Here is a 27,328-nt window from a genome sequence, read left to right on the forward strand (position 1 = left end):
GAAGCTGCAGGCTCCAAACTGCTACATGGATGTCATCTCAGGTGTTGTGCTCTTAGCGCAACATCCTCTGGTAAGTGAGTTTTCACCTACCTCTTGCTAACTATTTTAAACATACTTCACCAGGGGCGCGTATCACTCTTTTTTCTTTTTTGCTTAAACAAGGAATGATGGGATTTGTAGTTTAAGGGAACAAACTCCAACAGGAAATAGTTCATTTAAAGGGGTTGTGCGTTGCACTGCAGTTCGGAGCTCCACTCACAGCGTCCGGAAGTTCATTACTCCGAACGCTGTGTGCGGTCTTCCGTGTTCACAGCCGCCGGCCCCTTCGTGATGTCTCGCCCGCCCCCTCGTGACGTCACGCACGCCCCCTCAATGAAAGTCTATGGGAAGGGGGCGTGACAGCATAGACTTTGGTAGAGGGGGCTGGCGTGACGTCACGAAGGGGCCGGGCGTGACGTCACGCCCGGCGGCTGCGAACACAGAAGCCCATACACAGCGTTCGGAGTAATGAACTTCCGGACGCTGTGAGCAGAGCTCCGAACTGCAGGGCAGCGCACAACCCCTTTAAAGATAGCCTCAGCGTTTATGGTAATCTCACAACAATTTAGCCCCAAGAAAATCATGGATCCTTCCTATTCATGGCTATTACTGTTTGGCAGGTACGTAGTCAAATCTCCTTATGGTGAATAACCCCTTTAATATCATATATACCCCGCTTCTTTTTGACAATGTCATATAGGGGAAGGGCATAGTCAATTTCACATAAAGCACAGCCTGTAGTCACCATAAAGTGGTATTATTGTCTATATTGGTGCTGTATAGTAGTACCATACACTATTTCTTCCTTGGGTCTATAGTAACAACAAACGATATGGGTAGAAAATAAAGAGGTGTGACTGCATTGTTTGTTTGGTGTTGCCCACGTTGTTTGTTAGTCTGGACCATTGTTTTATTAGGTGCTATGAAATGTGTTGTGCTATTTTACTTATTAATAAAAAGTACGCCATCACTTTTATTTATGTAACTTTATCTTCTCTTATCTACATTTGTTATCCGAATTCTCTGTTTTCTACTGAGAAGCTCCAGCCACTTGAACACTTTATGAGCCTTGGTATTAGACTTGGGCATAGTTAACACAATAAAAAAAAGGTGAACAGTTTTCAACTCTTCCATCACCACCTTTTGATCTCACATATTTCACCCTATGATGCGCTGTGTGGATTTTTTTTCCTTCCACATAAACTACAAGTGTGATTCCAGCTTAAAGGGGTATTACATGAAAAAAACTTTTTTTTTCCATATCAACTGGCTTCCGAAAGTTAAACATATTTGTAAATTACTTCTGTTAAAAAATCGTAATCCTTCCAGTACTTATCAGCTGCTGAAGTTGAGTCGCTCTTTTCTGTCTAACAACAGTACTTTCTGCTGAAACCTCTGTCTGTCTCAGGAACTGTCCAGAGTAGGAGCAAATCCCCATAGCAAACCTCTCCTGCTCTGGACAGTTCCTGAGACAGACAGAGGTGTCAGCAGAGAGCACTGTTGTCAGACAGAAAAGAACAACTCAACTTCAGCAGCTGATAAGTGCTGGAAGAATAATTTTTTTTAATAGAAGTAATTTACAAATCTGTTTAACTTTCTGGAGCCAGTTGATATGAAAAAAAAAAAATATTTTTTTTATGGAATACCCCTTTAAGTGAACAGAGTAGAAGGCTAGCAGTAAATAAGAATATGGAAACAGATAACCACGAGGTGCTAGTGTTACAGAGCCAAATTTACTGTAGTGAAGTCTAATTTAAAAGCTAGCATTCCACTATGGTGCCAGTCACAGTGTCTGACCTGCCAGTCGTCTGGTGTCCTTGGCCCGTACGGCAGTTTAACTCTACACATCGAAGATGTTTTTCATGAAAATGCCCAATATATGTATTAAATACTAACACAATGTCATAAAAAAGAGTTTATTTCAGTAGGGGGAGACTGTCCCTACATAGTGATTTACTTGTACAGGCATCAGCTCAGTGACTGGATCCGGTTTCATTGCAGAGGAAATTTTTACTCTGGCCCAAGCTGCACAGATCTAATGCTGATAACTTAATGCTGATGACTTTTACTTCTGTTCTTCTGATTCCTTAAGGAAAAAATGAGATAATAATAAAAATCAAAGCTGCTTAGAAAGTAGATTGTGCAGATATTTCATGCAGACACACACACATGCATATACTGAAATATCAAATACTATAGGAAATATTGATATGTCATCCTAATAGCATTACAATATGATACCAGCAAACGTCAAATAAAAAGAATGCATAGAAATGGCCATACGTTGTGTACTCGTCCTTATTTTACTGTCGAGATTTGGGCTTCTTTTTTTTAGATTTTTATCAATTTGCACCCAATTTTTGTAGCCATGCCCCAGAACATAGAAATGTTTGTGCCTTGCTCACAATATTTCTTTAAAAATAAAAAATAAAAGTTTTAAGTTTTATGCCATGATTTGGTATAGTCTAGGCCAATTTCTGGCATCGGTTTCTGTCACCATCTAAACCAGTTCATAGGTGGGGTAAATCTAGGCTGCATGTTTTTCCTTATGCATGTATAGTGGTGCATTCAGGCATAGATAGGTGCAGTCAGGCGTACAAAGAAACAAGCCGCATTAAGACACACGACCAGTTAACAAATCAAACACAGTTAATAACTTGTAACAAAAGAGGCAGATGCAAAGAAAAACACTTACCGTATTTAATGTGCCCAGTTGTGTGCAACTACATGACCCGCCAATCCATTTTACCAAGAGACTCCAGTCCCCTCTCTCGAGATTATGGGGGCTCCAGCAGTCAAACCCACCAGGATACAATAGGGGATCACTTTGCAAGTTTGGAAATCCACTTAAAGCTAATTTAGATGGTAGCAATGTTTGAAGTTTTCGCCTGGAGTTGCAGCACATCCACACTATGTAATGTCTTTCGGTTACTGCAAACTGATACTGATACTTTGGCAGCAGTTTGTCCCATAAAATGAATAGTATCCTTGGAATGATTCAACATGCTGGATACTAAGGTCAGGGCACGGTGATTTGCATTTACCCCACCCTGGGACATTGCACTAGAGGAGACATTAGGACTCTTAACTGTGTCCCTTTGTATGTTGCATTTTACTGCCACAACTAAATGTTACATAATTATGAGAATTCACCAAATTCTATTTATGAACATCCTGAGAACATTCATCAGGCTTGCCAACTAAAATAAGGAGAATTGTTTTTTACCTTGTGGTGTCCCGGTACTGTACGTATACTGTACCTTGTGTAATAAGTCCCCAAAGTCAGAGTTCCTCCATACTGATAGGATGCTCTTAGTGGGATAACCCCTAGTCGCCTCTCCCTTCTTTTATGTATATATTTTATATATTGTATAGTATAAATGTTGTTTCCAGGACCTTAGGTCACATGATTAATAATTCTGTTGTGCTGCTAAGGTCAAGGACCTTCCAGGTCATGTGTTCATGTCACGTGATGTACCACAATGCTTTGTATTAGGACTGACAGGTCTGGGGGACCAATAAGCTTGAAGCCTGCCCTTTTAGATATAAGGTCACTATTACCCAATGATCGCTCTCTTTTTCCTCTCTTGGGTTCCGTACTAGGAGAGAGAGAGAAGCTCCGTGTATACCTTCAAGACAAATCTGGGCCTGAAGCCTGCTAACTTCCGCCGAATACAAAACCGTGAATTCAATCTATCTCAATCCTAATCCTACGTGATAAACAATACCCCTAAATCCAGTGGAACAGCGTAAAGCAAATCCTTCAAGCTTATTCCCTATAAGGTCCCAACCAAACCTGTGAGAAGCCTTAAGTCCGGTCGTCTGTAACGACTGTTACTACGTGTAACCTGCATAAAATCTGCAGTAAAGTTATCTTCAGTTTACTAAAACTCCGGTTGTGGACAATCCTTTATTCCTCCCTATCGTTCCTGGGACGACTGGCAGTAGGATATATATACAGAGAGGAACCCGCACCCTGGTGTCACAACAGTTATTGGTTAATCCAACACCCTTTCATCACTGCACAGCTACACCCTACCTACCCTACACCCCCAAGCTACCACAACCTCATGCTTTGTTTATTGTTTTTTGCCTTCCTCTGGATCAACACTGCAGGATAATAGGTTGAAATAAATGTTTGTATGTATATTTTGTATGTATGTTTATAAACATGGCCATATACAGACATTTTTTCAAGGGGGGGGGGGGGGGGGAATGATTTTAAAGGGTTATTCCCGGATATTTTTTTATTTGACTATACTACAGGGCCTGTAGAGTTTGTGTAGTTCGTAATATTGTGTCTGTACTTGTTTTTTATGGTCATCTCAGGTTTTCCCAGGTTTCCCAGAGACATTACATCACTATTCAGGTGTTCAGAGGGAGCCTGTCTTTTCTTCAATTGGTGGAGTGACTGCTGGGAGGGGGTAAAGTCATTCTGCAGTGAATTGTAGTTTTACAACAGCTGGCGGCACCTTGGTCAGAAAGCATTGCATTGAAGAGAGCACAGATATGTTTCAATGGGTTTGGTGGCTGATGTGTGCGAGGGAAAAAAGTGACCTCACACTTACAAACAAGGAATCATGGGACTTGTAGTTTAAGGGAACAAACTCCAACAGGAAATAGCCAGTTCACAAAAAGATAGTCTCAGCGTTATAGTTGATTTAGAAAATAGCCATTTATCCCCAAGTCAAGCTCGAATCTTTCTTAGGGTGCGTTCACATGCTAGTAACTAGCAACGGGTTTCCCGCTGCGGGAAACCCGCTGCGAGTTACGCTACCATTAATTTGAATGGGTCCGCGAACAGTCTGCAAATCTGACACTACAGAATTGCGGAATGTTTGTGGACCCATTTAAATCAATGGTAGCGTAACTCGCAGCAGGCAAGCAGCTGCTAGTAATAGCATGTGAACACACCCTAAAGCATGTTCATACCTGTCTGACAGGTACATACTAAAATCACCTTATGGCGGAGAACCCTTTTAATCCATCACAGTTACAGACTTTTGCTGAGGATATGTTGCATATCCACAGAAAAATAAGCAGCTGAAGAATTTAAATACATTGCTTTGCTGGCAACAAAAATGAGTATGTTCATCTCCAAATTGAAAGATAGGAGCGTGTTGGCTACAGATTGCATAAGAATGAACCCAAATTCAGAATGGCTTAATTGCCCATTCAAAAATACCAGATTTTTCAGTTTCCTACCTTTAGGTCAAATCCCAGTCACAGAGTCTTACTGTTTAGAGATTATAGGGGGAATTTCACAGCCTTAGTCTTAATGGGAAACCCTGCTGTTTTCTCCTTCCCTGACTTAATAAATCAGGCAGTGATTCTGCCATGCTCTGTGCTGGGCAGGTCAACACCAGCTCTGAACTATGTAGTTCTGCAGCATAAATTGTGATAAATCCGCCATTACTGAAGGCCACACCTCCTTTCAATCTCATTTTATGCCAAGTGAAATGTTGAAAAAGTTGAAAAATAGCTCAGACAATGATACATTCCCCTATGTGCCTTATACTGTTTTTTTCTTACACAGTAATTAACAATCAACAGATGCTTGTAACAATGTAGGAATTTATACAGTGAAAACTTTTTGAACTGACCACCCAAAATGTACAGAAAATGGTCCTTTATGGAGGTGGTCCTCTTGGAGAATAAAGTATGTTGATTATACGTTAAAGCCTCTAATGGGATCGACGTCATGTAAAATATGATATAATTCATGTAAAATATATAGAATACAAATAATGATTTTTTGATTTTCTTAACCTTCTTCTCATGGCAAATCTCATTTCTCATTTCTGGTCCACAACATAGCTCCCCCTCTCGTTCCTGGGCATAGCATGGCTCCCCATCTCATGGCTCCCCCCCCCATTGCTGCCCCTCTCATACATTAGCACAGCATGGCTCCCCATCTCATTCCTGGCCCCCAATATGGCTCTGCTCCCCTCTCATTCCCAGTTCCAAAAATGACTCCTCTCTCATTCTTCAGTAGGGCCTCACCATACCTTGTCCTATGCATTGCTCTACTCTCATTTATATTCCTAGCATGGCTCCCTCTCTCATTCCTAATCCTGAGAATTGCTCCTCTACTCATTCCTAGTCCCCACAATGGCTTCTGCTCTCATTCCTACTCACCTATATTGTTTCTAAATAAATTTTGTCACCAGCATGACTTTTTATCTTATTCCTTTTCCCCAGCATTGCTTCCCCTTCTTTATTTTGGTAATCAGTGTGCCTTCCTTTTTATTCCTAGTCTCCAGCATGGCTCCTCCTCCAATTCATAGTTCCACCATTGTGCCATTTTTCATTTCTGGTTTACAGTATGATCCCCTGTCTCATTCCTAATCTTCACCATGACTCCCTCTTTTATTCTTAGTCCCCAGAATTACTCCATATTGATTTATGAAATACACAAAAAGTATAATTAGTGCACTTCGCACACTTTTTGATCAAAACATGTCCCCCATCCCCCACGCTGAGGTGGCCTAATTTTGGATAGGCTCCTAACACACTCACTCTGCTAACCTGTCACGATAATACCCTATCCATCCAGCTGAGTCGCTGGAGAAAATGTTACATAGTTACATAGTTAGTACGGTCGAAAAAAGACATATGTCCATCAAGTTCAACCAGGGAATTGAAGGGTAGGGGTGTGGCGCGATATTGGGGAAGGGATGGGATTTTATATTTCTTCGTAAGCATTAATGTTATTTTGTTCCAGGAATGTATCTAATCCTGTTTTAAAGCTGTTAATTTTTCCTGCTGTGACCAGTTCCTGAGGTAGACTGTTCCATAAGTTCACAGTTATCATGGTAAAGAAGGCGTGCTGCCCCTTGAGACTAAACTTTTTCTTTTCCAGACGGAGGGAGTGCCCCCTCGTCCTTTGGGGGGTTTAACCTGGAACAGTTTTTCTCCATATTTTTTGTATGGGCCATTAATATACTTATATACGTTTATCATATCCCCCCTTAAACGTCTCTTCTCAAGACTAAACAATTGTAACTCCTTTAATCGCTCCTCATAGCTAAGATGTTCCATGCCCCATATTAGTTTAGTCGCGCGTCTCTGCACCCTTTCCAGCTCCACAGTGTCCCTTTTATGGACAGGTGACCAAAACTGAACAGCATATTCCAGGTGAGGCCGTACCAATGCTTTATAAAGGGGGAGTATTATGTCCTTGTCCCTCGAGTCCATGCCTCTTTTGATACATGACAATATCATGCTGGCCTTGGAAGCAGCAGCCTGACATTGCATGCTATTCTGTAGTCTGTGATCTACAAGTACACCCAGATCCTTCTCTACCAGTGACTCTGCCAGTTTAATCCCCCCTAAGACATACGATGCATGCATGTTATTAGTACCCAGATGCATAACTTTACATTTATCCACATTGAACCTCATTTGCCAAGTGGATGCCCAGACACTTAGTCTATCCAAGTCATCTTGTAACTTATGCACATCCTCTATAGACTGTACTGTGCTACAAAGCTTGGTGTCATCTGCAAAGATAGAAACAGAGCTGTTAATACCATCCTCTATATCATTGATAAATAAATTAAACAACAGCGGGCCCAGTACTGAACCTTGGGGTACACCACTAATTACCGGGGACCAATCAGAGTACAAATCATTGACCACCACTCTCTGGGTACGATCCATGAGCCAGTGTTCAATCCAGTTACAAACTAAAATTTCCAAACCCAAAGACCTTAACTTACCTGTCAGACGTCTATGAGGGACAGTATCAAATGCTTTAGCAAAATCCAGAAACACTATATCCACAGCCATTCCTCTGTCAAGGCTTCTACTCACCTCTTCATAAAAGCAAATTAGATTGGTTTGACAACTTCTATCCTTAGTAAACCCATGCTGGCTATCACTTATAATACAATTATCCCCTATGTATTCCTGTATGTAATCCCTTATAAGTCCTTCAAACAATTTACCCACAATGCATGTTAAACTTACCGGTCTATAGTTTCCTGGGGAAGACCTAGAGCCCTTTTTGAAGATTGGCACCACATTCGCCTTGCGCCAGTCCCTTGGTCACAATACCAGACACCAGTGAATCTCTAAATATCATGAACAGGGGTACAGATATTACTGAACTTACCTCTCTAAGAACTCTTGGGTGCAATCCATCTGGCCCTGGAGATTTGGTTACATTTATATTAAGGGTTATTGCCACCAGACCTCTGGGTACCTGATGCTAGACTCAGCAAGTCACTTTATTTACCCTGTTGTAAAGGTGTTCTACCCGAGCTTCCTTCAGAAAGGTGAGCTTATATTTTGAGATCAAAGGCCAGAGCTGAATTGTAAATTTAATCTGGAAAAAAAAGGTTTCACAGTCCTATGTGTAAAAAAATAAATAAAAATGAAACAAATGATATACAGGTTACAAAAAATAATAAAGGGTGCAGCAAGACAGTTCAGAAAACTCACAGAAACTAATAAAATACCTAATGAGCGAATTCTCACTCAGGTCTTGGACTCGACATGATCCAAACAATTAAATACTGTACATACAAATCCACCTCACACTTAGGCCTTGGGCCTGACATCACCTCTGGGCATAAAGCCACTGGCTGGGTGACATGCAGGATAAAGCTATCAATTAAAAAGAAAAAGAAACCTTCATGTGGATAGGGAGGGGTGCATGCCTAAGAAGGGTTGCAATTTTACTTTGGTGTCAAACTTTTTTTTTTTGTGTATTTTGTATATGTCATAGTGGCATGCACCCGGGCGTTTGTTCTTGTGCTGGGTATTTCTGTGTTTGCATTTTGTGTGAAGGGGAGGGGACATGCACCCTTCCCTATCCACATGGAAGTTTTTAAGTTGATAGTGGATCCTGCATATACCCAGTAAGAGCAGGGCTGCCATCAGAAATTTTGGGGCCCCTTACACAGCTCAGGGCCTATAGGTATATAGTAGGTTATACCCCAGTGGGTAGGTTGTAGGTGATGCCCCCAGTAGGTAGTATGTAATGTACCCACGTAGGTCGTAAGTAAGGACCCTAACAGGTAGACAGTAGGTAATGCCCCAGTAGGTGTGCCCCAAGGTAGGTAATGCCCACACCAGGGTGCTTCCAGCTGTTGCAAAACTACAAAACCCAGCATGCCTGGACAGCTAAAGGCTAGTAGTTGTAGTTTTGCAACAGCTGGAGGCACCCTGATTGGGAAACACAGAGATATAAGATAGAAAGGAGATAAGAGAGATAGATAGATAGATTGATATGAGATAGATAGATAGATAGATGGATATGGGATAGATAGATATGAAATAGATATTTGGTGTCCCGGTACTGGACATGGTCCTGTACCTTGTGTCGTAAGTCCCCATAGTCAGAGTTCCTTTGTGCCATTAGGATTCTCTCAGTGGGATAACCCTTAGTCACCTCATCAAAATGTAATTTATTGTACGGTATATATTTAGAATATTTAATAAAATAAAGGTTACTTACAGGACCTTAGGTCATGTGATTCATAGTAAATGTGTTATGCTAAAGTTAAGGACCTTTCGGGTCATGTGATGTACCACAATCCTTTGTGATAGGACTGACAGGTTTGGGGAACCAATAAGCTTTGAGCCTGCCCCTTCAGATATAAAGGCGCTGATAACCAATGATAGCTCTCTTTCCCCCCGGGATATTACAGCGAGCGGAGCTCTATGCAAATCTACAAGACTATCTCTTCAACTTCTTGGATTAATTTCCCCCGTCACTATTAAGGACATCCCTGTGTCCCGAAAGATCTTTTTGGGACACAAGGTTGCCCGCATTAACTCTCTGCGGCACTGCATTAACTTTAAAAACACAGGGGCGCACGCAAGAGATAGCGCACGCCGGGATGTCACTGACATCCCGTGCATGCGCCCATAGGAACGGAGGCACAAAGCATCGAGCAGGAGGACGCCCGCTGGCCAGCATGGTAAGTCACCAGCGGCACGTCATCTTCAGTGCTCCGACAACTGCTCCTCTGGTCCCGGGACCTACTGCTATGGCCTATAAGCCATGAGGAGCGGGTGGTCGGAGCACTGAAGCAGGGCAATACATAGACATACAGCCTCCAGCCATACACTGTATATGGTTGTAGGCTGTATGTCTGTGGGGGAACATACTGCCAACCTAATGTGGGGGAACTATAATGCCAACCTAATGTGGGGGGACTATACTGCCAACCTAATGTGGGGGAACTATACTGCCAACCTAATGTGGGGGAACATACTGCCAACCTAATGAAAGGGAACTATACTGCCAACCTAATGTGGGGAATATACTGCCAACCTAATGTGGGGGAACTATACTGCCAACCTGATGTGGGGGAACTATACTGCCAGGCTAATGTGGGGGAACTATACTGCCAACCTAATGAAAGGGAACTATACTGCCAACCTAATGTGGGGGAACTATACTGCCAACCTAATGTGGGGGAACTATACTGCCAGGCTAATGTGGGGGAACTATACTGCCAACCTAATGTGGGGGGAACTATACTGCCAACCTAATGAAAGTATAATCAAAACCGAATGACCATGGATTCAGGAGTTTGTCTGGCGCAGAGAGGAACCATCAGGCAGCCAAGTAAAATCAATGGATTTATTAAATGCAACGCGTTTCGCTGCGCATGCGCAGCTTCATCAGTTACCTGATGAAGCTGCGCATGCGCAGCGAAACGCGTTGCATTTAATAAATCCATTGATTTTACTTGGCTGCCTGATGGTTCCTCTCTGCGCCAGACAAACTCCTGAATCCATGGTCATTCGGTTTTGATTGTACTTTTACCCAGGAGGGCTGCAGTGGACCTTCTTCTACATTTCTTCTGCATTTTACCTTGTTGTGTGTGGGCGCACAACCAACTTTGGTAAGCGGCTTGGGAATTACCGTCCCTACCCCCACTAACAAGATCTGCTGATCCCGCACATGAGGCGCCTTCCTCCCTCTCTCTAGATTTAACCTAATGAAAGGGAACTATACTGCCAACCTAATGTGGGGGAACTATACTGCCAACCTAATGTGGGGGAACTATACTGCCAACCTAATGTGGGGGAACTATACTGCCAACCTAATGTGGGGGAACTATACTGCCAACCTAATGTGGGGGAACTATACTGCCAACCTAATGTGGGGGAACTATACTGCCAGCCTAATGTGGGGGAACTATACTGCCAACCTATTGTGGGGGAACTATACAGCCAACCTAATGTGGGGGAACTATACTGCCAACCTAATGTGGGGGAACTACAACCTAATGTGGGGGGAACTATACTACCAACCTAATGTGGGGGAACTATACTGCCAACCTAATGTGGGGGAACTATACTACCAACCTAATGTGGGGGAACTATACTGCCAACCTAATGTGGGGGGAACTATACTGCAAACCTAATGTGGGGGAACTATACTGCCAACCTAATGTGGGGGGAACTATACTGCCAACCTAATGTGGGGGGAACTATACTGCCAACCTAATGTGGGGAAACTATACTGCCAACCTAATGTGGGGAACTATACTGCCAACCTAATGTGGGGGAACTATACTGCTAACCTAATGTGGGGGAACATACTGTCAACCTAATGTGGGGAACTATACTGCCAACCTAATGTTGGGTTATCTATACTGCCAGCCTAATGTGGGGAGAACTATACTGCCAACCTTATGTTGGGGGAACTATACTGCCAACCTCATGTGGGGGGAACTATACTGCCAGCCTAATGTGGGGAGAACTATACTGCCAACCTAATGTGGAGAGAACTATACTGCCAAACTAATGTGGGGGGGGGAACTATACTGCCTGTCACGATGCCGGCTGGCAGGAGGTGGATCCTCTGTGCCAGAGAGGGATTGGCGTGGACCGTGCTAGTGGACCGGTTCTAAGTCACTACTGGTTTTCACCAGAGCCCGCCGCAAAGCGGGATGGTCTTGCTGCGGCGGTAGTGACCAGGTCGTATCCACTAGCAACGTCTCAACCTCTCTGACTGCTGAAGATAGGCGCGGTACAAGGGAGTAGGCAGAAGCAAGGTCGGACGTAGCAGAAGGTCGGGGCAGGCAGCAAGGATCGTAGTCAGGGGCAACGGCAGGAGGTCTGGAACACAGGCTAGGAACACACAAGGAAACGCTTTCACTGGCACAATGGCAACAAGATCCGGCGAGGGAGTGCAGGGGAAGTGAGGTATACATAGGGAGTGCACAGGTGAACACACTAATTAGAACCACTTGCGCCAATCAGCGGCGCAGTGGCCCTTTAAATCGCAGAGACCCGGCGCGCGCGCGCCCTAGGGAGCGGGGCCGCGCGCGCCGGGACAGGACCGACGGAGAGCGAGTCAGGTACGGGAGCCGGGGTGCGCATCGCGAGCGGACGCCACCCGCATCGCGAATCGCATCCCGGCTGGAGGCGGTATCGCAGCGCACCGGGTCAGTGGATCTGACCGGAGCGCTGCAGTAGCGAGAGTGTAGCGAGCGCTCCGGGGAGGAGCGGGGACCCGGAGCGCTCGGCGTAACAGTACCCCCCCCTTGGGTCTCCCCCTCTTCTTAGAGCCTGAGAACCTGAGGAGCAGACTTTTGTCTAGGATATTGTCCTCAGGTTCCCAGGATCTCTCTTCAGGACCACAACCCTCCCAATCGACCAAAAAAAAAGTTTTCCCTCTGACCTTCTTGGAGGCCAGTATCTCCTTTACGGAGAAGATGTCCGAGGAGCCGGAAACAGGAGTGGGAGAAACAAGTTTGGGAGAGAAACGGTTGATGATGAGTGGTTTAAGAAGAGAAACGTGAAAGGCATTAGGAATACGAAGAGAAGGAGGAAGAAGAAGTTTGTAAGAGACAGGATTAATCTGGCACAAAATTTTGAAAGGACCAAGATAGCGTGGTCCCAATTTGTAGCTAGGGACACGGAAGCGGACATATTTAGCGGAGAGCCATACCTTGTCTCCAGGAGAAAAAATGGGGGGAGCTCTTCTTTTCTTATCAGCAAACTTCTTCATGCGTGATGAAGCCTGTAAGAGAGAATTTTGGGTCTCTTTCCATATGGTGGAAAGATCACGAGATATTTCATCCACAGCGGGCAAACCAGAGGGCAAGGGAGTAGGGAGGGGGGGAAGAGGGTGACGGCCGTACACCACGAAAAATGGGGATTTGGAGGAAGATTCAGAGACTCTGAAGTTATACGAGAATTCGGCCCATGGTAGAAGATCTGCCCAGTCATCCTGGCGGGAGGAAACAAAATGCCGTAAATAATCACCCAGGACCTGGTTAATTCTTTCTACTTGCCCATTGGATTGAGGATGATAGGCAGAAGAAAAGTTTAATTTAATCTTGAGTTGTTTACAGAGAGCCCTCCAGAATTTTGACACGAATTGGACGCCTCTGTCCGAGACGATCTGCGTGGGCAACCCGTGAAGACGAAAAATGTGTACAAAAAATTGTTTTGCCAACTGAGGCGCTGAAGGAAGACCAGGAAGAGGGATGAAATGTGCCATCTTGGAGAATCGATCAACGACCACCCAAACAACAGTGTTGCCACGGGATGGGGGCAAGTCTGTAATAAAGTCCATACCAATCAAAGACCAAGGCTGTTCGGGGACAGGCAGAGGATGAAGAAGACCAGCGGGCTTCTGGCGAGGAGTCTTATCCCGGGCACAGACAGTGCAGGCTCGCACAAAATCCACAACATCCGTCTCCAGAGTCGGCCACCAATAGAAACGAGAGATGAGTTGCACGGATTTCTTGATGCCCGCATGACCTGCGAGATGGGAGGAGTGACCCCATTTGAGGATTCCGAGGCGTTGGCGTGGAGAGACGAAGGTCTTCCCTGGAGGAGTTTGCCTGATGGAGGCTGGAGAAGTGGAGATCAGGCAGTCAGGAGGAATGATGTGTTGCGGAGAGAGCTCTACTTCCGAGGCATCCGAGGAACGAGAGAGAGCATCGGCCCTAATGTTCTTATCGGCAGGCCGAAAGTGAATTTCAAAATTAAATCGGGCAAAGAACAGAGACCACCTGGCCTGGCGAGGATTCAGCCGTTGGGCAGACTGGAGATAGGAGAGGTTCTTGTGATCGGTGTAAATAATAACTGGAAATCTTGATCCCTCCAGCAGATGCCTCCATTCCTCAAGTGCTAATTTAATGGCTAGTAGCTCTCGATCCCCGATGGAGTAGTTCCTCTCCGCCGGAGAGAAGGTCCTAGAAAAAAAACCACAAGTAACAGCATGCCCGGAAGAATTTTTTTGTAGAAGGACCGCTCCAGCTCCTACTGAGGAGGCATCAACCTCCAATAGGAAGGGTTTAGATGGGTCAGGTCTGGAGAGCACGGGAGCCGAAGAAAAGGCAGACTTGAGCTGTTTAAAGGCGTCTTCCGCTTGAGGAGGCCATGACTTAGGATTGACATTCTTTTTGGTTAAAGCCACGATAGGAGCCACAATGGTAGAAAAATGTGGAATAAATTGTCTGTAATAATTGGCGAACCCCAAAAAACGTTGGATAGCACGGAGTCCGGAGGGGCGTGGCCAATCTAAGACGGCAGAGAGTTTGTCTGGATCCATTTGTAGTCCCTGGCCAGAGACCAAGTATCCTAGGAAAGGAAGAGATTGACATTCAAACAGACATTTCTCCATTTTGGCATAAAGTTGATTGTCACGAAGTCTCTGAAGAACCATGCGGACATGCTGGCGGTGTTCTTCTAGGTTGGCAGAAAAATCAGGATATCGTCCAGATACACAACAACACAGGAATATAAGAGATCACGAAAAATTTCATTAACAAAGTCTTGGAAGACGGCAGGGGCGTTGCACAGGCCAAAGGGCATGACTAGATACTCAAAGTGTCCATCTCTAGTGTTAAATGCCGTTTTCCATTCATCCCCCTCTCTGATGCGGATGAGATTATAAGCACCTCTTAAGTCCAGTTTGGTAAAGATGTGAGCACCTTGGAGGCGATCAAAGAGTTCAGAGATGAGAGGTAGGGGGTAGCGGTTCTTTACCGTGATTTTATTAAGACCGCGGTAGTCAATGCAAGGACGTAGGGAGCCATCTTTTTTGGACACAAAGAAAAATCCGGCTCCGGCAGGAGAGGAGGATTTGCGGATAAAGCCCTTTTTTAAATTTTCCTGGATGTACTCAGACATAGCAAGAGTCTCTGGGGCAGAGAGAGGATAAATTCTGCCCCGGGGTGGAGTAGTGCCCGGGAGGAGGTCAATAGGACAGTCATAAGGCCTGTGAGGAGGTAGAGTCTCAGCTTGTTTTTTGCAAAAAACATCCGCAAAGTCCATATAGGCCTTAGGGAGACCGGTTACAGGGGGAACCACAGGGTCACGGCAAGGAGAACTGGGAACCGGTTTAAGGCAGTCCTTGAAACAAGAGGAACCCCAACTCTTGATCTCCCCAGTGGACCAATCCAGGGTTGGGGAATGGTGTTGAAGCCAGGGTAGTCCGAGGAGAATTTCGGAAGTGCAATTGGGGAGGACCAAAAACTCAATTTTCTCGTGATGAGGTCCGATGCACATTAGGAGGGGCTCCGTGCGGAAACGTATGATACAGTCCAATCTTTCATTGTTAACACAATTGATGTAGAGGGGTCTGGCGAGACTGGTCACCGGGATGTTGAACCTGTTGATGAGAGAGGCCAAAATAAAATTTCCTGCAGATCCGGAATCCAAGAAGGCCATAGTAGAGAAGGAGAAGGTAGAGGCAGATATCCGCACAGGCACAGTAAGACTTGGAGAAGCAGAGTTGACATCAAGGACTGTCTCACCTTTGTGCGGAGTCAGCGTACGTCTTTCCAGGCGGGGAGGAAGGATAGGACAATCCTTCAGGAAGTGTTCGGTACCGGCACAGTACAGGCAGAGATTCTCCATGCGGCGTCGTGTCCTCTCTTGAGGTGTCAGGCGAGACCGGTCGACCTGCATAGCCTCCACGGCGGGAGGCACAGGAACGGATTGCAGGGGACCAGAGGAGAGAGGAGCCGGGGAGAAAAAACGCCTCGTGCGAACGAATTCCATATCCTGGCGGAGCTCCTGACGCCTTTCGGAAAAACGCATGTCAATGCGAGTGGCTAGATGAATGAGTTCATGTAGGTTAGCAGGGATTTCTCGTGCGGCCAGAACATCTTTAATGTTGCTGGATAGGCCTTTTTTAAAGGTCGCGCAGAGGGCCTCATTATTCCAGGATAGTTCAGAAGCAAGAGTACGGAATTGTACGGCGTACTCGCCAACGGAAGAATTACCCTGGACCAGGTTCAACAGGGCAGTCTCAGCAGAAGAAGCTCGGGCAGGTTCCTCAAAGACACTTCGAATTTCTGAGAAGAAGGAGTGTACAGAGGCAGTGACGGGGTCATTGCGGTCCCAGAGCGGTGTGGCCCATGACAGAGCTTTTCCAGACAGAAGGCTGACTACGAAAGCCACCTTAGACCTTTCAGTAGGAAACTGGTCCGACATCATCTCCAAGTGCAGGGAACATTGAGAAAGAAAGCCACGGCAAAATTTAGAGTCCCCATCAAATTTATCCGGCAAGGATAGTCGTAGGCCTGAAGCGGCCACTCGCTGCGGAGGAGGTGCAGGAGCTGGCGGAGGAGATGATTGCTGAAGCTGTGGTAGTAGCTGCTGTAGCATCACGGTCAGTTGAGACAGCTGGTGGCCTTGTTGCGCTATCTGTTGTGACTGCTGGGCGACCACCGTGGTGAGGTCGGCGACAACTGGCAGAGGGACTTCAGCGGGATCCATGGCCGGATCTACTGTCACGATGCCGGCTGGCAGGAGGTGGATCCTCTGTGCCAGAGAGGGATTGGCGTGGACCGTGCTAGTGGACCGGTTCTAAGTCACTACTGGTTTTCACCAGAGCCCGCCGCAAAGCGGGATGGTCTTGCTGCGGCGGTAGTGACCAGGTCGTATCCACTAGCAACGGCTCAACCTCTCTGACTGCTGAAGATAGGCGTGGTACAAGGGAGTAGGCAGAAGCAAGGTCGGACGTAGCAGAAGGTCGGGGCAGGCAGCAAGGATCGTAGTCAGGGGCAACGGCAGGAGGTCTGGAACACAGGCTTGGAACACACAAGGAAACGCTTTCACTGGCACAATGGCAACAAGATCCGGCGAGGGAGTGCAGGGGAAGTGAGGTATACATAGGGAGTGCACAGGTGAACACACTAATTAGAACCACTTGCGCCAATCAGCGGCGCAGTGGCCCTTTAAATCGCAGAGACCCGGCGCGCGCGCGCCCTAGGGAGCGGGGCCGCGCGCGCCGGGACAGGACCGACGGAGAGCGAGTCAGGTACGGGAGCCGGGGTGCGCATCGCGAGCGGACGCCACCCGCATCGCGAATCGCATCCCGGCTGGAGGAGCGGGGACCCGGAGCGCTCGGCGTAACACTGCCAAACTAATGTGGGGGGGAACTATGCTGCGTACTTAAAGGGGTAGTCCACTGCCCCAGTGTTCGGAACATTTTCAGCAGGCCAGGGGCGGGCGAGGTGGGGGAAAGGGGTGGCAACAGCTGGAGGCACAAAATGGGCCGGGTCACCGGCGGATCCACAGATGTTTCTGGCACGGAAATTCCATTTTATGTGTCCGTACAGAATGCATGGCTGTCTATGAGATGCTGCATTCCTGTGCAGTCCTAGTGCCGGCATATTATGTCGGTGCCCCGCAGTTTGCGGAATATCTGCACGGAGATTCTCCATGTGGATATTCTGTCTGTGAACTTAGCCTTATAGTATATGTGGGCACTAGTACTGATAGGTGGCATTGAGATCACTGTTTATCTGTGTGCGGTGACTATTACTGTATAAAGAACAAGGTGACAGTATTAGGTTAGGGCTAGATGGCAAAAATGAGTTGCACAGTCAAAGATCGCCATGTTGTTCTCCTTGAATCGTGCTGAATCTCAGCTAATGTAAGTAAATGTGGTCACACAGAGAAATCCAGCACAAATCAATTCTTGCTCTTTAGGTGGTTTATTAAACCCATAAAACAGCATCATAAAATGTATGGCTTTCTGTGACCCTGTGGTTTCCTGTGACCATACATTTTATGATGCTGTTTTGCGCTGGATTTCTTGTCCGTACAAGTTGCTGTTGCTCCACAGCTGTCCGTGCACTTCATTCTTGCAAAGGGGGGTGCTGATCTGACCTGCACTAAATGGTGTCACATTGTGACCCCAAATTACCACAGCCACAAATTCATCCTGGATGGAATTATTATGTTTCTCATGTTGTAGTCACAGCCATTTGTGGTTTTCAGCTCAATCTCATTTACTCACATTAGCTGAGCAGCACAATTCAGTGGGCGCAGCATAGTGATCTTTGATCACGCAATCTGGGGGCCCCATTTTTCATTTTTGCCCAGGGCCTCACTTAGTCTAAAACCGGCCCTGAATGCTCGGACCTGACATTCCTAGATGAACAGTTTCCTGGAAAGTGGATTGGTCATCGTGCGCCAGTTGAATGGCCCCCAAGGTCTCCCAATCTGACCCCCTTAGACTTTTATCTTTGGGGTCATCTGAAGGCAATTGTCTATGCTGTGAAGATACGAGATGTGCAGCACCTGAAACTACGGATACTGGAAGCCTGTGCTAGCATTTCTCCTGCGGTGTTGCTATCAGTGTGTGAAGAGTGGGAGAAGAGGGTTGCATTGACAATCCAACACAATCGGCAGCACATTGAATACATTTTATAAGTGGTCAGAAACTTGTAAATAACTCATGAAAGAATAAAGTTACGTTAAAACCAAGCACATCATTGTTTTTCTTGTGAAATTCCCAATAAGTTTAATGTGTCACATGACCCTCTTCCTATTGAAAAAACTAAAGTTGGATTAAAAATGGCCGACTTCAAAATGACAACCATGGTCACCACCCAACTTGAAAAGTTCACATATACTAATGTGCCACAAACAAGAAGTTAAAGGACATCTGCAGCGTTACAAACACTTATCCCCTATCCTCAAGATAGGGGATAAGTGTTTGATCGGGGCCCCCGGCGATCTCCTGTAGGGGATAAGTGTAATGCCGCTGCAGTTGTCCTTTAATATTCCCAACCATTCCCATTTTATTAGGGTGTATGTATATTAATGGCCCACCCTATCGATTAGCTCCATAGAGGCAGGCAAATAGCTGCAAATAGTCAGACATAAGGGACATGGAAGTAAGGTTTAAATAGAGCTTCTACCGTTTTTATTTTTCCGCAAACAAAAAAATACAGCCTGCACATTCAGGTATAAAAACACAAAATAAACCCTTCTTGTCCAGCACTAACCATACATATCTATTCCTTGTCCATACAGGTGGCTTACTATCAGACGCCCAACAAAGTGGACAACAAATATGTTACTCACACCAGTCACAATGTTCCCTATTTGAGGCTGCAGCCTTCAGGATTAAAACTTCCATCAGAGGGTCAGGTTTCTCACAGCCTCATCACTGAAGACTGAGATACACCTAGTTGTAAAGAGCAGTAACTAGGAATGAGCAAATCAAATCTGACGAAGCCAAATTCGTTACGAATTTCAGGAAAAATTTGATTCGCAAAGAATATGAATATCGCCACGATTCTATCACATGAATCTCTTCATTAAACTCCATTTAGTGCAGTCCAGGCTCCATCTAAAATGGCGGATCCACATGTGAGGACATGGGGCAGGGAAGGTGGGAACAAGGGTACAAGGTGGGATGACCCTGAATCACATGCAGCATGCAGCCTATCAGCAGCCAGTCACCCCTGTGATGTCACAGCCCTATGTAATCGGCAGCCATATTGCGGCCAGTCACTTCAGCCTTTCACTGCAGAGAGATAGGTGGGGACAGACAGCGCTGTGTGTTGCACAGAAAAGCTTTTTTCCAGCAGCGATTCACCTCCTAGTCAAGTCAGCGTTCTGTTGCACAGAGATAGGAACAGAGAGCAGTGTGTGTTTCACAGAAACGCATTCTTACTGCAGCGATTCACCTCCCAGTCACTGTCTACAGCGTTCTATTATAGAGAGGATCAGAGAGCAGTGTGTTGCACAAAACAGCAGCGATTCAGCTCAAGCACAAATCCTGCCTAGAAGCACTGATAGGGAAGGGAGTGAGATTGAGAGAGTGCAAAGTGCAATTTTGGGTGTAGTACACAGTGACTGTGTGCTGCAGCACAGGTGTGTACTGCTGGTGTTGTGCACAAATACTTTTTTAAGCGTACTATAGCACATTTTCTCCCCTCATAAGTGCGTACCACATATGTACATCAAAGTGGTGTACTATTTTGTAACTGTTAAAGTCACAAGGGCCTAGATACTGTGAAAGGCCAGGCAAAAGTACTCACTGGCTGTGTTGTACACACATATTTTTTTAAGCGTACTGTAGCACAGTTTTCTCCCCTCATAAGTGCATACCACATACGTACATCTAAGGGGTGTACTATTTTGTTCCTTTTAAAGTCTCAAGTGCGTAGATAATGTGAAAGGCCAGGCAAGAGTACACAATTTTGTACACAAATGCTATTTTAAACGTACTGTAGCTATTTTGTTCCTGTTAAAGTCTCAAGGGCCTAGATCAGTGATTCCCAACCGGGGTCTCCGACACACTGGGATGCCGTTCAATACTGCCCGGGGTCCCGTGGGATTTTGCCGTCAAAATATATATATTTTTCCTGCCCCGGCCTGCAAGCCTGTGACTCACGACACCACAGGGGGGTAAGGGAAGAATGTGTGCACTTTGCTGTGCATGCGCACACAGCGTCCCCCAGCGTCACCCTCCCCCTGCGGCCCAGTGAATGAGTGCCCTGCCAGTTTACCTTGCAGGTGTAGTGACCCGTGCCCCAGAACCCCCCCCCCCTGCGGCGAAATGAATGAGTGCCCTGGTGATGTTCTACTGGATTCCCATTCCGGTGTAGTGACCCATACCTCAACGCTCCCCTTCCCCCAGCAGCGCAGTGAATGTGTGTCCTGCCGGAGCCCTGAGTCGGCGCCCTGCCCGAGAGGGGAGGAACGTGGAAGCTGCGCCGGATTCCTGTGCCGGTGTAGTGAAGAAATATGGCTTGCTTAAGGTACTGTACCCTTTCCACTCCTCTATTACCCCTTCTTAATCCTGTCCACCCCCCCTCCTGTCACCCATGTCCACCCCCCTCTCACCCATGTCATCCATGTCCACTCCTGTCATCCATGTCCACTTTGTCCACCCCCCTGTCCATACCTGTCACCCATGTTCACACTCCCCAGTCTACCCCGTCACCCATGTCCACCCCTATTCACCCCTCTGTCCCTTTGTCACCCCTGTCACCCCTCTTTTATCCCCCTTGTCATCCTTGTCCACCCTCCTGTCATCCCTTTTCACCCCCATATCTCCCGTGTCCACCCTCCCATTATCCATGTCCACCTTGGCCACCCCCCTGTCACCCCTGTCCATTCCCCTGTAACACATGTTCACCCCCCCTGTCCACCCCTCTGACCATCACCCAGTCTACACCTCTGTCACCCATGTCCACCCCCCATTCACCCCTCTGTCCCTTTGTCACTCCTGTCCACTCCTCTTTTAACCGTTTGTCCACCTTCCTGTCATCCATGTCCACCTTGGCCATCCCTCTATCCACCCCTCTGTCACCCCTGTCCATCCCCCTGTCACTCATGTTCACCCCTCTGTCCCTTTGCCAACCCTGTCCACCCCTGTTACCACCTTGTGACTCCTGTCCACTCTAGTCACCCTTGACGCCCCCCTTTCACCCATGTACACTCTTCTACACCTCTGTCACCCCCCTACGCTCCCTGTCACCCATGTACACCCCCTACTCCTCCTGTCACCCATGTATACCCCTCTGCCACCCATGTACACTCATCTACACCCATCTGTCACCCATGTTCAGCCCTTTGTCTCCCATGTACACTCCGCTACACCCCTCTGCCACCCATGTACACTCCTCTACACCCCTCTGCCACCCATGTACATTCCTCTACACCCCTCTGTCTCCCATGTACACCCCTCTGTCTCCCATGTACACCCCTGTCACCCATGTACACCTCTCTAAACCCCTCTGCCACCCATGTACACTTCTCTACATCCCTCTGCCACCCATGTACACTCCACACCCCTCCGCCACCCATGTACACTCCTCTACAGCCCTCTGTCTCTCATGTACACCCCTGTCACCCATATACACCCTCTACACCCCTCTGCCACCCATGTACACTCCTCTACATCCCTCTACCACCCATGTACACTCCTCTACACCCCTCTGCCACCCATGTTCACTCCTCTACACCCCTCTGTCTCCCATGTACACTCCTCTACACCCCTCTGTCTCCCATGTACACCCCAGTGTCTCCCATGTACACCCCTGTCACCAATGTACACCCCTCTACACTCCTCTGTCCTCCATGTACACTCCTCTGTCACCTTTCTACACCCCTCTGTTACGCCTACACACACACAAAGACCCCTATATTCCTCTTTACTTGTAAAAGGGGAATCTGGAGGCTGATGCTGGTAAAGTGGGGAGCCTAATAGGTTTGTTTGAAGGGAACAACGCTGATCAGAGAAGACGTCATTTGTGAGTTGCTGTATGAAACACTGTAAACTACATACCCACAGATAAATAGATATTGTATTGCATTGCATAATTTTCCTTTTTTTGGGGGGGCTCGTCAACTTTGGTAGGGGTGCCCCGCAAAAAAAATTATTTTTGAGGGGTGCCCGAGCTGAAAAGGTTGGGAAACACTGGCCTAGATACTGTGAAAGGCCAGGTAAAAGTACTCACCTGCTGGTGTTGTACACAAATACTTTTTAAGCATACTGGAGAGCATTGTCCTCCCCTCATAAGTGCATACCACATACGTACAGCAAAGCAGCTATAGTCTCCGTGGGATTCACTTATTCCTGGATTCCTCATATCTCACCCAGAATTCCCTGGGTGAGATATGTGCTTCCTTAAAGGGACCCCATACTATAAGCCTATATGTTTAGCTTAGTGTGGGTGACCCTTTCTCAAATGAGACATCATTTTTGCAGAGTTATGAGCAAAAGTAAAAATATGTTAATTTAGATTAACTAGCAATGGGGGCGTTCCCATTGCAGTTTTAGTGAAGATTTTGCTGCTCTCTCCAGCCTGTCTCACCACCCCTTTATTGACTCCTTTTTCTGGTGATATTGCTTCCAGCAGCTGCGACATCACCAGAAGAAGTAGTGAATACTAATGAAGGGGTGGCCGGGAAATAGCAGTGCATTAATCACTAGTGATGAGTGGCATTGCCCATATTCGAATTCGCGATATTTCGTAAATATATAGACGAATATTTGTCCTATATTGGCGAATTTCGTGTATTTGTTATATTCGCATATGCAAATATTCGCATATGAGAATATTCGCATATTCACGTATTCGGGGAAGAAAACAGTGAGCAAGAAAAGAAAACGATGTTGTTGATAACCTCTGACAAGTGTATTTGCATCCTTCTAATTGGCGCACAAGTGAAAAGAAGAAATATGTGAATATTCACATATGCAAATATGCGGAAAAGTTAATATTCCTAATTTCGAATATATAGCGAATATATTCGCAGTATTCGTGAATTTGCTAATTTATGATATTTGCGATAAAAATTTGAAATGCAAATATTCGCGCCCAACACTATTCATCACTAGAAGCACAATGGAAATTCCCCCATTACTAGTTGCTCTAAATTAGCATATTTTTACTTTTGTTCATAACCCTGCAAGGGGTCCACAGATTCTGGTGAGTGATACCTCATTTGACCCAGGAATAAAAAAAAACAATAAGCAAATTTCTTCTTAATACAGCACCACCCCTGTCCTTAGATTGTGTGTGCTCAGTTCCATTGAAGTGAATGGAGCCAAGTTGCAATACCACACACAACCTTAGGACAGGTGTGGTGCTGTTCTCGGAAGAAATGTGCTCTGTTTTTCTATTTCTGAATAACCCCTTAAAACCTGGTAGCCACATGTGACAGATACCTTGGGACAATATAAGGGGAGATTTATCAAAACCTGTATAGAGGAAAAGTTGCTGAGTTGCCCATAGCAACCAATCAGCTCCTTCCTTTCATTTTCCATAGGCCATTTCATATATGAAAGAAGCAAACTAATTGGTTGCTATGGGCAACTCAGCAACTTTTCCTCTGAACAGGTTTGATAAATCTCCCCCTAGATAGTGATTCTCGACCAGCTGACTGATTTTCGTAGCAGAGAATACATCCTATAATCCGAATGCTTATTTTTAGGAATACAGTGGTCCCTCAACATACGATGGTTATCCGTTCCAAATGAACCATCGTTTGTTGAAACCATCGTATGTTGAGGGATCCGTGCAATGTAAAGTATAGGACAGTGGTCTACAACCTGTGGACCTCCAGATGTTGCAAAACTACAACTCCCAGCATGCCCGGACAGCCAACGGCTGTCCGGGCATGCTGGGAGTTGTAGTTTTGCAACATCTGGAGGTCCGCAGGTTGAAGACCACTGGTATTGGAGGTTATACTCACGTGTCCCCGCCGCTCCGGACCGTCACCGCTCATCACTGCTGCCCTGGATGTCGCCTTCCATCGCTGTCGCCGCGTCCCCGTGGTGTCCCCGACGCTCCGGCAACGCCTCTGCTTCCTCGACATCCTCGCTCTCCGTCGCCGCCATCACGTGGTTACGCACGCCGCTCCTACTGGATGACGGGACGGCGTGCGCAGCGACGTGATGACGACGATGGAGAGCGCCGACGAAGCAGGGGATCCCAAAGAGGACGCGCCGGAGCCCCGAGGACAGGTAAGTGATCGTCAGCGGACCACACGGGGCACCGTAAACGGCTATCCGGTGACAGCTGAAGCAGTCTGCGCTGCCGGACAGCCATTTATGCCATGGCCCCGACATACAAAAACATCGTATGTTGATGCTGCCTTCAACATGAAATGGCCTTTGAGAGGCCATCATATGTTGAAATGATCGTATGTCAGGGCCATCGTAAGTCGGGGGATCACTGTACAAATATTTTTACTTATATACAACAAAATAATAATAAATAAAATTATATATATATATATATATATATATATATATATATATATGTAGTATATTTGGACGTGTTCCTCCAGTATGTACGTTACTGGATTACCTGCTGTGGTAAGAACTTCTTGTTGTACTAGTGCTCAGGATTGTGATAAATAGTCCCTCTATCTTTAATACAGTGCACGCCCACAAAGAAGTCACACGGATCCAGCCCAGCAGCGTGAATTCTGTGTCTGTGTGCTGCAGGGTCTAATGAGGAAACACCATGATTCACTGCACACTTTCTGGCTTTACTAAAGATTCTGGTAAGTTTTCCAGATGGTTTCTACCCCCGTCCTCTTACCCTAAGTTCTGCTGTGTGGTTATTTGACATTCCCGTACACAGGACAAGTTCTCCGTATGTCACCAAGGATGAACATGTACCCCCCCCCCCCCTCTCTTCCCTTTCATATTTGCTCTGCTCATGTTTCATAACAAACTGCTGGGCTGGTATAAGCATCAGATGCTGTCTCGGCAAGGCACATGTTAGAACGGGCGCAGAAAGTGGGACAGTGAGCGCGTAACTTCCATATGTAGCGTATAATGTACGGCTAGAGAAGCACTTCTGGCTCGATGTTCCATTTGCAATCGTCTCTATTTCTGTGGGAGGAGGAATACGCTTCTAAGTCTCCTTCGAAGATGCTGACGCAGGTTCTAATGTGTTGAGCTGGCTGAACCCACACTGACTTAGCAGGCAGCACAAATCAGGATGTGCTGTTGTTTCTGTGCTGCCAGAGGCATATCACAATGGGGCTGGCTTATCATAGCGCAAGGTTTTATTAGCTCGGGAGCTGTTACGTAAGATGTCAGTATTGCCATAAAGGATCCGTGATCATGTTGGAATGGCGTGGAGGGAGGCTGCTCATTTTCACCTGTGCCATGAAGGGGTGTAGTTGATGTCACTCACTACACGCTTTCCGTGGGAGGGCTACGCTACGGCAGAGTAGCATCTTCTAGCTGCATGTTTCCTACATTAGCTCTGACATTTAAAGGGGCTTTCCATAGTTTAAGTGTTTTACCGTAGAATGTGTGAAATCATATCCCAGCACAGTTCGTGAGCATTTGGGTCTTAGATTGATGGTTTAGAACGAGGGATAAGCTGCGCCCTTTAACTCTTGAAATGATGGCTGTGATGCCTTTCTGTGTAGCAGAAGTTGTCATAGTAGATACATTTTAAGGTATCACAAGAGTGTTCTGAATTCTCTAATACTTTACAATCAGGGCCGGCTCTGCCTTTAGGCAAAATAGGCAGCTGCCTAGAGCGCCCTCTTCATGGGGGGGCGCCGCTCTGCCTGCTGCAAGAAAGACAACCAACATCTGAACCACTCGCTCAGCCAGCAGCATGATGAGGAGTTTTTTTTTTTACAGGGTGTCACCCCAGTAATAAGCTAATTACATGAGGAGAGGGCTTGTTACAGTGTGTCACCCCAAAGGGCAGGTCAATGGGCAAAATCAAAGGGGTGGCAAAATTAGCCTTTGCCTAGAGTGGCAAGCAAACTTGCACCAGCCCTGTTTACAAAAGTGTTTTCCAAACAGTGTGTCTCCAGCTGTTGCAAAACTACTACTCCCAGCATGCCCGGACAGCCTTTGGCTGTCCGGGCATGCTGGGAGTAGTAGTTTTGCAACAGCTGGAGACACACTGTTTGGAAAACACTGATTTACAATGTTTATATTAGACATGCTCCCTCTCTGTTGAGTTTCACATCAGCATATGGTGGACATTTTTTGCACCCGTATTCCACCCTTGTCTCAACTGGTGCCAGAAAGTTAAACAGATTTGTAAATGACTTCTATTTAAAAATCTTAATACTTCCAGTGCTTATCAGCTGCTGTATGCTCCAGAGGAAGTTCTTTTCTTTTTGAATTTCCTTTCTGTCTGATCACATTGCTCTCTGCTGACACCTCTGTCCATGTCAGGAACTGTCCAGAGCAGGAGAGGTTTGCTATGGGGATTTGCTCCTACTCTGGACAGTTCCTGACATGGACAGAGGTGTCAGCAGAGAGCAATGTGGTCAGACAGAAAAGACTGAAGGATTAAGATTTTAAAATAGTAGTAATTTACAAATCTGTTTAACTTTCTGTCACCAGTTGATTAAAAAAATGTTTTCCACTGGAATACCCCTTTAAAGAGATATTCCAAGATGTATTTTTCTTCAGCCTTTGAGCCCCTGATGCCAGGTAATATTACTGTGTAATATGCTTCGATTACTTCTGTGCGCCACTTTGTCCCATTTTCATGCATGGGACCCCCACCCGGAAGTAGTGCTGTAATACAAGTCTTTTTATTTTAATGTTGTCTCT

At 46.2% G+C, this 27,328-nt stretch overlaps 1 protein-coding gene and 1 long non-coding RNA gene across 4 annotated transcripts in view; one reads left to right on the forward strand and one right to left on the reverse strand.

The window, feature by feature from the left end:
- Window positions 1-1,778: 1,778 nt before the first annotated feature.
- Window positions 1,779-27,328, reverse strand: part of LOC130282198 (uncharacterized) — a 104,337-nt gene continuing 78,787 nt past the window's right edge. The window contains exon 5 of the long non-coding RNA XR_008846274.1: window positions 1,779-2,125. This is a non-coding gene — a long non-coding RNA (uncharacterized LOC130282198). The remainder of the gene's footprint in view (window positions 2,126-27,328) is intronic.
- Window positions 24,066-27,328, forward strand: part of PCGF5 (polycomb group ring finger 5) — a 148,490-nt gene continuing 145,227 nt past the window's right edge. For 2 of the 3 annotated variants that reach the window (XM_056530205.1, XM_056530206.1), the window contains exons 1-2: window positions 24,066-24,122; window positions 25,168-25,293. The gene's annotated coding sequence lies outside the window, so the exon portion shown is untranslated. The remainder of the gene's footprint in view (window positions 24,123-25,167; window positions 25,294-27,328) is intronic. The other variant, XM_056530212.1, reaches the window with a different exon arrangement.

Source organism: Hyla sarda, chromosome 7 (assembly GCF_029499605.1).
Source record: "Hyla sarda isolate aHylSar1 chromosome 7, aHylSar1.hap1, whole genome shotgun sequence".
Classification (NCBI taxonomy): domain Eukaryota; kingdom Metazoa; phylum Chordata; class Amphibia; order Anura; family Hylidae; genus Hyla; species Hyla sarda.